Source organism: Sorex fumeus, unplaced genomic scaffold (genome assembly GCF_029834395.1).
Source record: "Sorex fumeus unplaced genomic scaffold, SorFum_2.1 ptg000082l, whole genome shotgun sequence".
NCBI lineage: Eukaryota > Metazoa > Chordata > Mammalia > Eulipotyphla > Soricidae > Sorex > Sorex fumeus.
This window is the reverse complement of record NW_026606139.1, coordinates 3725851-3739549: the sequence shown is the minus strand read 5'-3', so window position 1 is coordinate 3739549 and position 13699 is coordinate 3725851. Positions and strand designations below refer to the sequence as shown.

The following is a 13699-nucleotide window of genomic DNA, read 5'->3' as shown; positions in this document are numbered from 1 at the left end:
GAACCCGGGTTAGCCACGTGCAAGACAAATGCCCTACCCACTGTGCTATCACTCTAGCCCCCAAGTTATCTGTTTTTAAAGTCACTTTTCGTATTACAGCTGTTGTTCTTAACCTTGAAAGACAGTTTCATTGGAAAGATGAAAAACAACAACAAAAATAATCAGAGTGGCCCACTTGAAAAAATTGTTCATGGAACAGGTAGATTTTGGTGTCATTAAATGATTTTTCAAATAGATGGGACTAGGATGGAGATTGGGTCCTACATTGATAACTTGCTACCTCATATGTGACTAGTTACTCAAGCCTGAATCTATTTTGTGATTTTGCTGATACCTAGTTGCCAAGTCACTTCTAAATCAGACCCTTTTTTCGGGGAGGGCAGAGGGCTGCATACCCTGTGAAGCTAAGGGGTTACTCCTGGCTCCGCACTCAAGAATCACTCCTGGCAGTGCTTGAGGGACCATATGGGATGCCTGGAATCAAACCTTGATTAGCCATTTGCAAGGCAAATGTCCTACATGTTATACTATCGCTGCGGTCCCAAAATCAGACTTATTTTTACTTCCCAAATAAGTTGTAGAACAAAACTAATCAAATTTAAAAAATAATTCAGTAGGAGGAGCTGAGTTAATTTTTCTATCCACATATAAATCTGTGCATCTTTCTTGAGTTGGGGAGGCCCACACCTGGTGGTACTCAGGAGTTACTGCTAGTTCTGCATTCAGGAATCACTTCTGGCAACTTGAGGAACCATATAGGATGCTGGACATCAAACCGGGGTCAGGCACGCACAAGGCAAGTAAGTGCCTAGAGGCTGTGCTGTCTCTCCAGCTTCACGTCTGTACATCTTAACTAATGAAGTAAAATACTCCTAATATTATATAAACTGAGTTTTTATAGGTGGTTTCAAATATATTTGGCAAATACTTAAAAGGAGTCTAGGGCCATAGAGAGTATACAGGATTTAAGGTGCTTGCCCTGCAAGGTTCCATCCCCTCTACCACAAGTGGTTCCCTGAACATGAGTAAGCCCTGAGCACAGCAGGGGCCCAAACCAACCAAGTCTGATTATTTGCTGTAGTAAAAGAAAAAGAGCTCCTGGACTTCTTTAATTTTTGTTTTACTGTACCACAATCTGGTGATGCTCAGTGTTTACTTCTACTTACGTGTTTAGGGTTATTCTTGGTGTTGGGGAGGGGGAAACATATTCATTGCCCAGCGTAGAACCAAGATGTCTCTGACCTTGATAATTAGATTTTAATTGATCTGATGGGCATTAAAACTATTTTTCATACAGGTATTTTGAGGGGCTGGTGAGATAGCACTTCAGGTTGGACCACTGGCTCTGGTTGAATCCTGGCACCGCTTTGTGGTCCCCAAGAACCACTAGGAATAAGCTCTGAGAACTGCAGGGTATCCCCTCCCCCCAAAAAAAAATTCCATCATTCTTTCTAGGAATACTAGAGGTTGTACTGTAGTTCCTTTAGTGCCTAGGGCTAGGAATACCTGGATGGCCAGAAGACATCCCTGCCTCCAAACTGTATCGTAGCTTAACAGATAAGCACCACAAAGTGTTCACAAGAAAACAACATGGTCTTTCTTAAAGGAGTTGGTTCTTTAAATGTACTTAAGTTTACTGTTCTCTGAAAAATCTACTTTGCCTTGCATTAATCAGACACAGGACTAGAGAATCACTAGCACAAACAGATCTTAGTACATTTTCTGACCAGTGTTCTATTTGCATAGAATAGTTGCCAGGTTTATTTGTTTGGTTTTTGGGCCTTACCCGGGTGATACACAGGGATCAATTCAGGTGAGGCCCCGGGGTGTATAGGGAGTGCCAGTTATTGAACCAGATTGACTGCCTTCAGGCAGGTGCCCTGCTCTGTACTTGTACTATCTTTTGGCCCCATGTTTGTTTTGTTTTATTTTGTTTTGTTTGTTTTGCTTTTTGGGTCACACCTAGCCATGAACAGGGGTTACTCCCGGCTCTGCACTCAGGAATTACTTCTGGCAAGGTGCTGGGGGACCATGCAGGATGCTTGGAATTGAACCTGGGTCGACGCTGTGCTATTGCTCCAACCGCCATTTTTTTTTTCTTGGCAGAAAAACTGAGTTTATAGTTGGCTATACTTTTGATCACAAATTCTTTACTGCTGTCTTTTTTTGTGAGGGGGTGGGTGTACACCCAGCGAGACTTAGGGGTTACTACTGGCTCTTCACTCATGGATTGCTCCTGATGGTGCTCGGAGAACATTCTGGGATGCTGGGGATCAAACCCAGGTCAGCCTCTTGCAAAGCAAGTGCCTGTGTACTATCTCTCCAGCCCCATGTTTTTGTGTCTTAATTTTATTATACTATTTTTTTTTCAATTATTTCTATCTTTGAATCCTGTCATTGTCACTGTCCTCCCATTGTTCATTGATTTGCTGGAGTGGGCCCAGTAACATATTCATTATGAGACTTGTTACTTTTTATAATATTTATGGGAGTTAGGGTCAAACCCAAATGTGCTTAGGGCCTTCTTCCTGACTTTATGCTTAAGAGAGACCATTGACAGTGCTAGGAATCAAAGGAATCAAACCAGGATTGTGCACATGCAAGAATCTTAACCTGACTCTCAGGCCTTTATAAAAAGTATTTTAAAGGGTCAGTGATGAAGCTCATGGAAAGAACATTTGGCTTGCGTGCGTGAGGACTTTAATGAAATCTCTGGCACCACCAAAAATGAAAGAAGGAAAACTTTGAAAAGTTTATTTTTGGAGCTCTAGTTAAAAGGTAGAGCTATTTGAGTATTACTGTTGTGTGTTTATAAATTAATTAGCTTTACTTTTTAATTTTAGCAGGTATAGTGGGAAGGGTAATTGAAACCATTGTGGGTTTCATAAGCTAGAAGCTATAAAAGGGTCTTCTGTATCTCACATTTATATCTGTCATTATTATTTATATCTGTTATTATTATTATTATTATTATATTATTATTTATATCTGTCATTATTATTATTGTTGTTGTTATTATTATTGTCATTATTATTATTATTGGCTTTTATAATAATAATATTATTATTATTGTTATTATTATTATTTATTATTATTATTATTATTATTATTATTGGCTGGAGCGATAGCACAGCGGGTAGGGCGTTCGCCTTACAAGCGGCCAACATGGCCGACCCGAGTTCGATTCCTCCGCCCCTCTCGGAGAGCCCGGCAAGCTACCGAGAGTATCTCGCCCGCACGGCAGAGCCTGGCAAGCTCCCCGTGACGTATTCGATATGCCAGACACAGTAACAACAAAGTCTCCAATGGAGACGTTACTGGGCCCGCTCGAGCAAATCGACGATCAACGGGAGGGCCTCTTAATTGGCTTTTCGGGTCACACCCGGCACACCCGGTGATGCACAGGGGTTACTCCTGGCTCTGCACTCAGAAATTACTCCTGGTGGTACTCAGGGGACCTTATGGGATGCTGGGAATCGAACCTTGGTCTGTGGCGTGCAAGGTGAACGCCCTCCTCTGCTGTGCTATCACTCCAGCCTCTATCTGTCATTATTTCTTACAACACTAGTTTAAATATGCACTTCCCTACAAGTATGTATACGGAAGTTCCAAGAAGTTAAAGTGATTTGCATAATATAATGAGGGGGAGGGGTGTGTGAGTACACAGTACACATACATATGACGCTTTCAGTGATTACAAAGTGAGGTTTCCATCACCTGCTGAGAGATGGTGTGACATGGTAATTTTGTAGCCTAGGTTTGAATGTCAGGACTGGCACTTAGAGCTTTGTGAGCTTTGATAGCTCACAGATACCAAATTTTTTTTGGCTTTTGGGCCACACCCAGCTGTACTCAGGGCTTAAATTCTGCCTCTAAGGGATCATTTAGCAATCACTCCTGGTGGGGCTCAGGATACCTTATAAGGTCAGGGTGATCCAGACCTGATTAGTTGAAAGCATAGTTACCCGATATTCTATCTCTTCAACCCCGACTGGAAGTTTTTAATGAAATTAAGTGTCTTTTTTTTATTTTCATGTGAAATAGGGGCACCAACAGCACTTTCTCATGGGTTATTGTGTGAATAAATATTTTTTTAGTAAGAAAATTATTATCATTAAACTATATAAAAATTATCTTTAATGAACATCCTTTCACCACACCTAAACAGATGAAATCTAAACAGAATGTTGTACATGGTGGTGTTTTTTCCCTTAGATAATATGATTCTGTGAACTTCTTTTTTAAAAAAAATTTATTTATTTATTTAATTTTTTTTTTGTGGGGGGGGTCACACCCAGTGATGCCCAGGAGTTACTCCTGGCTCTACACTCATGAGTTAACTCTTGGCGGTGCTTGGGGGACCATGTGCCGGGGATTGAACCCAGGTTGGCCGCTTGCAAGGCAAATGCCCTACCTGCTGTACTATCACTCCGGCCCCTTTTATTTTCTTTTTATTGTAGTTGAGGTAACATGGTTACATTATGGATTCTTCTGTTTTATTTGACTCAGAATTCAGGTTCCACACACTTGTGATTGACTCTTTCAAATCTCTTAATTTATTGTATGCTTCTTGTTTTTATTCTTTGCAGTTCCTTAGAGAAATCAGATTATTTGTCTTCAGTTTCTGACTGTATAGATGTTGTTGATTTCCTAAAAATTGATAATTGAATATAAAGCTTAGGTTGAGATTTTTCTATAGGGGGAAATTGAGCAAGATGACTTAACTTTGTAGCTGTGATTCTTTGGGGATTTTATTTTTTCTTTCTGTTCAGTGGTTCCCATCAGTTTTTTGTTTGTTTGTTTGTTTTTGCTTTTTGGTTCACACCCAGCAATGTTCAGGGGTTATTCCTGGCTATACGCCCAGGAATTACTCCTGGCAGTTCTTGGAGGACCATATGGGATGCTGGGGATTGAACCCAGGTTGGCTACATGCAGGGCAAATGCCCTACCTGCTGTACTATTGCTCCAGCCCCATCAGTATAATTTTTAAGTTAATTTTTATTAAAAACACCATGATTTACAAAGTTGTTCATTATACACTTGTTTCAAGCATTTAGTGTTTCCAAACCACCAGTGTGACTTTCCTCCACCAATGTCCCCAGTTTCCCACCCAATCCAAACCTGCTCTCTTAGGCATATAACATCAATACCATTTTCTTGGGGGCTTGAGTATAGTTCAGCAGGTAAGGTGCTTGCCTTGCACATGGCTGGCCTGTGCACGTGAATGGTCCCCCAAGCCCTGCAGAAATGATACTGAGCGTAGAGCCAAGAGTAAGCCCCGAACACAACTGGGTGTGAACCAAAAGCAACAAAATACCATTTTCTTAAACTTTCTCTATTAATAGTGTATAGTATTCTTTGAGTACCCTCCTTTAATATGCTTGTCAAAAGCAAGTGATTTGGATTATTCTGTGCTCAATTCATTTGCGTCCCTTTCGAACCACCCCCTTCCCCCAAGTTAAGTCAGGGAGACATCTAGTAGTTGGATACTTGCTTTAGTGTAGTAGTTTGCAATGTTTTGGGATTTTTTTTGTGGTTGGGTTTTTTGAGGGGAGGGTCTGTTTTTAGTTACTATCCCTAGTTGATCTGAAAACTTTACAAATCTACATTCTTCCTCTCCCACCATAGTTTGCTCTCATTTTTATTATTTTTTCAGTTTCCACCCTTCTTCTTTTGTTGATGTTGTGAAGAGAAATCACATAAAATAGGGTGATTTGCATCCTAGCCAGAGGCCATCTTTCCCTCAACTGCTCACTAAAGCTTAGACCCACTTTTGTTTCCCTCTGAGAAAATATTCAGGCACTATACGTTTAATGTTCAGGAGTTAACATTTATTCGCTCATTTAACCAACATTCCAGCAATCTCCAAATTACTTGAAGCAAAAAAGAGATGAACATGTCTTAGCCAAATCACACAGCTATTTTCGGCAGCAGAGCCAGGTAGGTCAAAAGTCTGCTTTTTAATTAAGAATAGTCCTTATTTTTCAGCGTCACTGACAGAGACTGGACTGTTCCTGAGAATGATTTTATGCAGTTGTATTTTTGTGATACCACTTAGACTGTTACTCCTAATAACTGAAATTTTCCTTAAGTTTATAGCTAAAAGTGTTGAACTTTTTTTTTATTAAAATGTATTATCCCTTACATTTCCTTTTGTATCATAAAAACCCATAAAATTTGTTTGACCTTTTTATTGCTAAAATTAATCATTGGGTTAAGATGATACTAGTCTAATCTAGTATTTCTCATGGATGCTATAGGACTCCCCTGTTGCCCCAGGATATGGGGGGAGGGTGTTAACAAGTTTTTAAAAATCCCATAATTGGAAAGGAGTACACAACTTGAGACTAGATGGCCAACTAAAGGAAGGTCACAGGAAGAAAATAGGTCTGAAGGAGGCCATAGTCACAAAAAGGTACAGAAAGAAACATTACTGTTTAATAAATGTTTTTATTTATTTTGGTTTTGGGTCCACACCCAGCCCCGTGCTCAGGGATCACTCCTGGGGCACATGGATGATATTCAGTACTCTAATCTGCTCTAGCATCTCTAGCTTCTAGACAGTAAGTTTTTTCCTCCTTGCAAAAGAAACTTACTTGCTTACATGCCACTTTGCACACATGTTCTCCAGTCCAAGTTGGGGAAATGGCTCAGAAAGGCAGGAGATAATGCAGCAGGTAAGGTACTTGCTTTGCACTCTGCATACTCAAATTTAATACTCTGCACTGCTTGTGTGCCCCTGCCTCTGCTCCACTAGAAATGATCCCTGAATGCAGCCAGGTGTTTTACCCCCCCACCCCACCCCCCACTCACTAAAAGGGGAAAAAGAAAAGAACCACTAACCTTCATGCACAAGACCCTCAATTTGACAGCCAGGACAACACAACTCCATGGTACTGCCAGGTAAAGCCTTGGTGGCCCCCAGGACTACTAGAACTGACCATCTAACCATCTTAGACCAGTACTGGCCCAGGGATATCCTAGTATAGCTGGGGAGATGGTGGTGTTTTTGGTTTTGTTTTTTAAGTGAGCCAGAGCTATAAACATGAGGTGGATGCACACAGCTGACCTGGTACCACAGATGGTCACCCAAACTGCTAGGATTGATCCCTGACCACATCTGGGTATGGCTGCTCTCCCCAGAAGAAGTTCCCATTCTATTATCAATCATTGGCATAGTTTTTCTTTTATTTTCTTTTTTCTTTTTGCGTTTTGGGCCACAAAACTTTCAGAACTTCTGTGTTGTGTTCAGGGATCATGTGTGGTACTGGGGATCAAACCAGAGTCAGCCACATTCATGGCAAATCCTTTAAGTTCTGCAATATCCCTGGGACCCTAGCCATAACTATAGAGATTAATTTATGTTAATAAAATTCATCCATTTTAAATGTATAATTAATAGGTTTTTACTGTTGTCACAGAGTAGTGACTACATAGTAAGCATTTTCATGATTTTAGAACATATCATCTCAAAAGAAGAAAGCTCTGATATTTATCAGTCACCTCTGTAGCCCTAGGCAACCTCTAATCTGCTTTCCATTCTGAATTTGCCTGTTTGGACACTTTTTTAATTTATTTTTTTTTAATTGTATGCAGTAGGTCACAATATTTGATTACATTTAATATTCAAACACTAGTCCCTCCACCATACACCTTCCCATCACCATATTTAAGATGTTTCCATCCCAAACCCCAATTCCTGCCCTAAAGCAGAACTGAAATACTGTATTTTGTATTGTTATGAAAAAACGCTGGAAATGCTACAAAAAAGTATTTGAGGAAAGAGTGTGAAGGTTGTTGTATTTCACCCAGGGGCCAGTTAAGCCCTTTTACAAGACCCAGAGACTATAAAACAAAGCTCCCAGAAGAGAACAGCACAGAGTCTCCTACCTCAATGCCTGGCTGTCCTCACCGGGGGCCCCTTGGAGGAGGGTGGGTTGAGTTTCCTCCTCACCCCAAGCAGAGCCCCGGCAGCTGAAGACCTCCGGTTCCAGCCACAGCCATGCTTAAGACCACCCTCCACATGTTCGGACGAGCCTCACGCATGAAGGAATCAGCAGAGGAACCCAAGTGTGCGGGACCCGGGGCGTAGATCTCCAAGCCTACTCGGATTGGGACTGGGCCTCCTGCACCCAGATCCCCCATCTTCCAGTATGTAGGCATTATACTGACCAACTGCCCCCGGCACTGTGTAATCCCATCAACAGCCAAGACCCAGAAACTATAAAACAGCTCCCGGAAGCGACATCTTATTATCTAGTTCTTACTCTGGAGAACCTGGCAGGCTACCAAGAGGATGCTGCCCACACGGCAGAGTCTGGCAAACTCCCTGTGGCATATTCAGTATGCCAAAAACCAGTAACAACGATGGGTCTCATTTTCCTGACCCTGGAAGAGCCTCAAATGTTGCACTTTCTAAAATCTCAGGGCTAGGACGAAGGAGACGTTACTGGTGCCTGCTCGAGGATATCAATGAACAACAGGATGACAGTGATCCGGTGATACAAGAGATCACTAACATGTTGTTAAAGGTTGAGCCTTGTGTGCTTTTATATGTATATATCTGTAAAATATATATATACATATAAATTTTTTTCCTCTAAGATTAGTTGCTTCCTACTTTGAACCCCATCAAATGTGGTGTGGTACTCTTGGAGTATGGGTAGGGTGTGTTGTATGAACTGTCACTGGTGTTAAATGCAGCTGCACGGTCCAGGAATAGGTCCAGGAATAGGTTCACTCGTGGTTGATGCTTGGCCAAACAGGCAGAGCATGTGGAGAGCGGCAGTGAGCATGGTGTGGTTGAGTTCTGGAGGTTTTCAGCTGCCAGGGCTGGGTCCCTTGGGGCCAGAAGAGGGGTGTCTCACCCATCCTCTTACCAGGAGCCCTGAATGAAACAGTATGGCACGAGGTCCGGTGGCACGGTTATTGCGAGTGTCATGTTATGCTCCCTTCTCGGAGAAAAGGACATGCGATCTCTATTCTGGATATTTCAAACAAATACAAATTATACACGACAGTGTTTTTGTGTTTAGTGTCCTTTGCTTTAAATGTTCTTTTGTGTGTTGTATTCGGCATTTATCTCAGCCCTGGGACCCACATGCCTTTGTTCCTCTGCCGTTACCTTCATGCGTGTGGTGAGTGGTCTCAGCATGGTTGTGGCTGGTTCAGGGAGCTTTCGGCAGCAGGGGTTCTGCTGGGGCAGGGAGGGAAACTCAACCCGCCCCCTTCCAAGGGCGCCGCCCCCCCCCCCCCTCCTGAGGACAGCCAGGTGCGGGGGCAGGAGGCTTTCTAAATTAGTGATTAGTGAAAGTAAATGTAGGTTTTTACTGTCAAAATCTTTTAATAAAAAGGTGATTTTAGGGAGCTGGAGAGATAGCACAGCGGGTAGGGCGTTTGCCTTGCACACGGCTGACCCGGGTTCAATTCCCAGCATCCCATAGGGTCCCCTGAGCACCGCCAGGAGTAACTCCTGAGTGCAGAGCCAGGAGTAACCCCTGTGCATTGCCAGGTGTGACCCAAAAAGCAAAAAAAAAAAAAGGTGATTTTAATTGTTATCGAGGTTTGTAGCACTATTACAGGGTTCAAGTGCATAGTTCAGGGGCTCAGCAGATGTGTATATGACACGATGTTACCACCAAATAACCAGTTGCTATAATCACCAGGGGCCTGGGTGATGCTGCAGTGGGTAGAGGTGCTTGCCATGCAGATGGCTGACCTGGTTTCCATCCCTGGCATCTCATACAGTCCCACGAGCACCGCCAGGAGTAAGACTTGAGCACTGTTGGGTGTGGCCCAAAAAAAACCCCAAAATCTCTCCATCACTAGCCAGTTAACCCCTCTGTTTACCTGTCCTTAGCCTCTTTGGTAAGAGTCTTAAGGATTTGTTTTTATTTTGTTTCACTTGAGTGAAATTCAGTAGTTGTCTTTCTCCTGATGTTTTCATTTAGCATGACTCCTTCAAGTTCCATCTGTGTTGTTGCAAAAGGTAAAACTTAATTTCTTTTCCAGTGTCTGAGTTGTATTCCATTCAGTATGTATGAACACCACATCTAAATAATCCAGTCATCTGTCATTGGGAGCTAGGTTGCTTTGCATCTTGTCTCACGAATAGTACTTTAGTCAACAAAGGAGTGTGGGGGGGGGAGGGGGGATTGATGTGTTCATACTCTTCAGATAAATACCCAGAATCTGGGGACTTCTTTATTTTTTTTTTAAAGTTTTGGAGCTACACCTGGCCGTGCTCAAAGTTTACATCTAGCTCTGCGATCACCTCTGACAGGCTTGGGGGACCCTGTAGGGTGTCAGGGATTGAAATACCTTATTCACTGCATTCTCTCTCCATCCCTAATATTTATATTATTTTTAGGAACTTCCATGCTGATTTTCCATGGCAGCGACATTAATTTACATTCCCACCTTATAGAGCATAAATGTTATCTTTTTTGTGTGGGAAGCTAGGTTTTTTTTTATTTGTTTGATTTTGTCTTGGGACCACACTCAGCTGTGCACAGAACTCACTCCTGACTCTAAACTCAGGTTTCACTCCTGCTGGTGCTCCAGGGACCACATGAAGTGCTGGGAATTGAACCCACGTCAGCCATGTGCAAGGCAAGCACCATACCCACTGTACTATGGCCTCAATAGTTTGCATTGAAAAAAATTTACTTGTGAGAGGAAAGAAAAAGAGGAATACTTGTTCAGGAAAGAGCACAGACTTCTCCAAAGTGGGCAAAGCAAGCAAAGCAAGAAGCAGAGAGAAACTTGTAAGGGTTCTAGAACACAGACTTGAGATGATGAGCTTCCGTTTCTACCTGACCTCCTCAACACTTGGTCTTTCTTTTTTGCTTGATTTTTGTTTTTCTTTTCCCTTCCCTTTGTTGTTGATGTTGTTGCAGTGACTGGTGCTGGAACTCTTGGTTGTAGTAACTACACACTTGAATTGCCACTTTCAGCACACACATTGTTGTGGTGCAGTGGCTGTTGCTCCTTTGCCCTTCGAGGAGGACAGCTTTACTGATTGAACTTCAGCTCTATGTCTCCTTAACTGTACCTCTTCTAGACTTTGGGTAACAGCCAGCTGTTCTCCCCATTATGGGGTGAAATCTCATTGTGATTTTGATTAAATTTCCCTAAAGATTAGCAGTGTATTTTAGGCATCGATGACCCCTTCTGTATGTTTTTGGTGAAATGCCTCTTTAGATCCTTTGCCCTTTTTTTTTAAAACTGGTTATGGTTTTGTTTGAGTTGTTACTTAACATATTTTAAATGTTACTCCTTTATATATTTTTTTTTATTTTTCTTTTGGGGTCATGCCTGACATTACTCCTGGCTCTGCACTCAGGAAATACTCCTGGTGCTTAGGGGACCATATGGGATGCTGAGAATCAAACGCAGGTTGCCAACATGCAAGGCAAACACCCTACCCGCTTTGCTATTGCTCCAGCTCCACACGTTACTCCTTTTAATGTCTGAGATAATGGTTTACAGATATCTCCAGCGTGTAGCTCAGCTTATAAATTCAGTGTGCTTCCTTCCCTTGCCCCCTCCTCCCCTGCAGCGCTGGGGAGTACACCCCAGGCTCACATGTGCAAGACAAGCAGTCTCTCAACGAATTACATCCTCCGCACTGCCTTTTCATTTTAGTGATTTTTTTTTCATAGAGAAGTCTTTAATTTGACATAGTCCCGTGTGTACATGACTTATATTCTCTTTTATCTTACTGTTGGAGATGAAACCACCAACATCACTAAGGTTGATACCAAAGAACTTAATGAACTATTTTAGTCTAAGGAAAAGTTAGTTTTAATAAGTTTCAGGGAGTTTGGCAGATAAATCGTATCTGCAGTATAGTAAGACGTTTGCCTGGCATGCAGTTGACCTTTATTTGACCTGGCACTTCATATGACTGCATGCAGAAGGCCCAGGTTTGACCCTTATGTACCACCTGGCATGGCCCAAAAAACACAAAAAAGAATTCTTCCTTGCTAAGCAAGGTGTGCGTGCGCACACACTTTCTTCCTTCCCGCTCCCCCAGCATGTATTATTTCAACTTACATATTTCACTGTTCAAATCTTTAACCTATTCTTATTTTCGTGAAGCACAATAGTTTTTAATTAAAAATTAGAAAGATGTGAGGGTAAACGAGAGGAAATACGTGTTTGAGAGAATAGAGTGGAAAAAGCAGGCCGAGATCAAGCAAGGTACATGTTCAAGGGAAAATACTAGCTTAAAGAACAAGCTGTTTTACTTTACCCATATGCTTGTTCTGGCAATACTCTTAATTATTACAGGTGTAGAAAATATATGGAGATAAGTCTTGTACCCGTCACTTAGGTTATAATGTATTACATATAAAGTCATAGTTTCTTGGGGACTTTTTTCCTTCCCACATTTCCCTAGAGTTGCCGTTTTGAATTCTTATACCTCTGTTATTTCTTATACCTCTTAATCTAAAAATATATGGAGCAAGGCAAAATAAGCTTCAAACTAAAATTAACAGTGTTGACCAGAATTCCCCACTGATGCAAGCATACTTTCATTCTATAAAACTCTCTTGAAACTCTAAGAATGTCGGAAATTTACCAGCTAAGTATGTGTCATCTCTTAACTTTTAAATCAAAGTGTAAGAGTCTCTGTGTCTTAATATCTAGGTGTCTTTTAAGAAGAAAATACGGGGAAAAAAAGAAAAAGAAAATACAGGGCTGGAGCAATAGTACAGTGTTAGGGCATTTGCCTTGTTCAATCCCTAGCAGCCCTTTGGTCTCCTAGGCTCCCCTAGGAATGATCCCTGAATTCACCTTGAAAGCTGCCAGTATTACCCCAGAAAACAAAAGAAAAAAGGAAAAAACATGAAAAATGTTATGATTGCTTATGTTAAAATTTTTATTGAGGTTAACATGATTATAGTTGTATTAACATGTATGTTTTAGGCATGCAATGTTACTTATTTGTCACACGTGTATATCTCCACCTAGTTTCCTTGCCCTTCTTTCCCCTCCTTTTTTTCTTTGTTGAATGCCGTGTTCAGGGACTACCCCAAGTGCAGTTCTACAGGGACCCTGTGCTCCTAGGACTCAGACTCAGGACTCCTCCATGCAGTGCAGAGCGTGCTCGCTAGCCCCTTCAGCCACTTCCTTGGCCAGATGCCACAAATTCTTTATCTACTTGTCTGTTGTTGAGCACTTGAATTTTTCCAAGGTCTTGATATTTGTAAACAAATGCTGTGGTGAGCATAAGGTATATGAATCTTTGCGAATCAATGATTTTGTTTTGGGGGGTGGTTAAAACAAAGGAGTGGGATTACTGGAGCATAACAGTTCTGCTTTGAGTGTTTTAAAGAAGTCTCTGCTGTTCTTCATAATCTTTTTCATAGAACTAGATTGCATTTTTAACAGTGAATAACCAAGCATTTGCTATTCCCTGATTTATTTCTTTATATTGTACATCGGAGAGATACTCTACAGATTCATCCATGTAGTAGCAAAGTGCATGATTTTCCTTTATCCTAACCAGCACTGGTTGGCTGTAACTTTTTTGATATAGGACACTGGTGTGAGGTAATTTCTTCTGACCTATCTTTTTTGATTTGCGTTTCCTTAATAGTGATATTATGGTTATTACTAAATAATTTGGTAGTTGATGACTCTGATGAACAGAAAGTTATGTGATCATGACAAGCTACTTGCATGTATGAGA

The 13699-nt window shown here is 41.5% G+C and overlaps 1 protein-coding gene across 3 annotated transcripts in view; it reads left to right on the top strand.

Annotated features, from left to right (window-relative positions):
- The window catches only part of GPBP1L1 (GC-rich promoter binding protein 1 like 1), a 53732-nt gene that overhangs the window by 4752 nt on the left and 35281 nt on the right, over positions 1–13699 (top strand). The gene's annotated exons all lie outside the window — the stretch shown is intronic.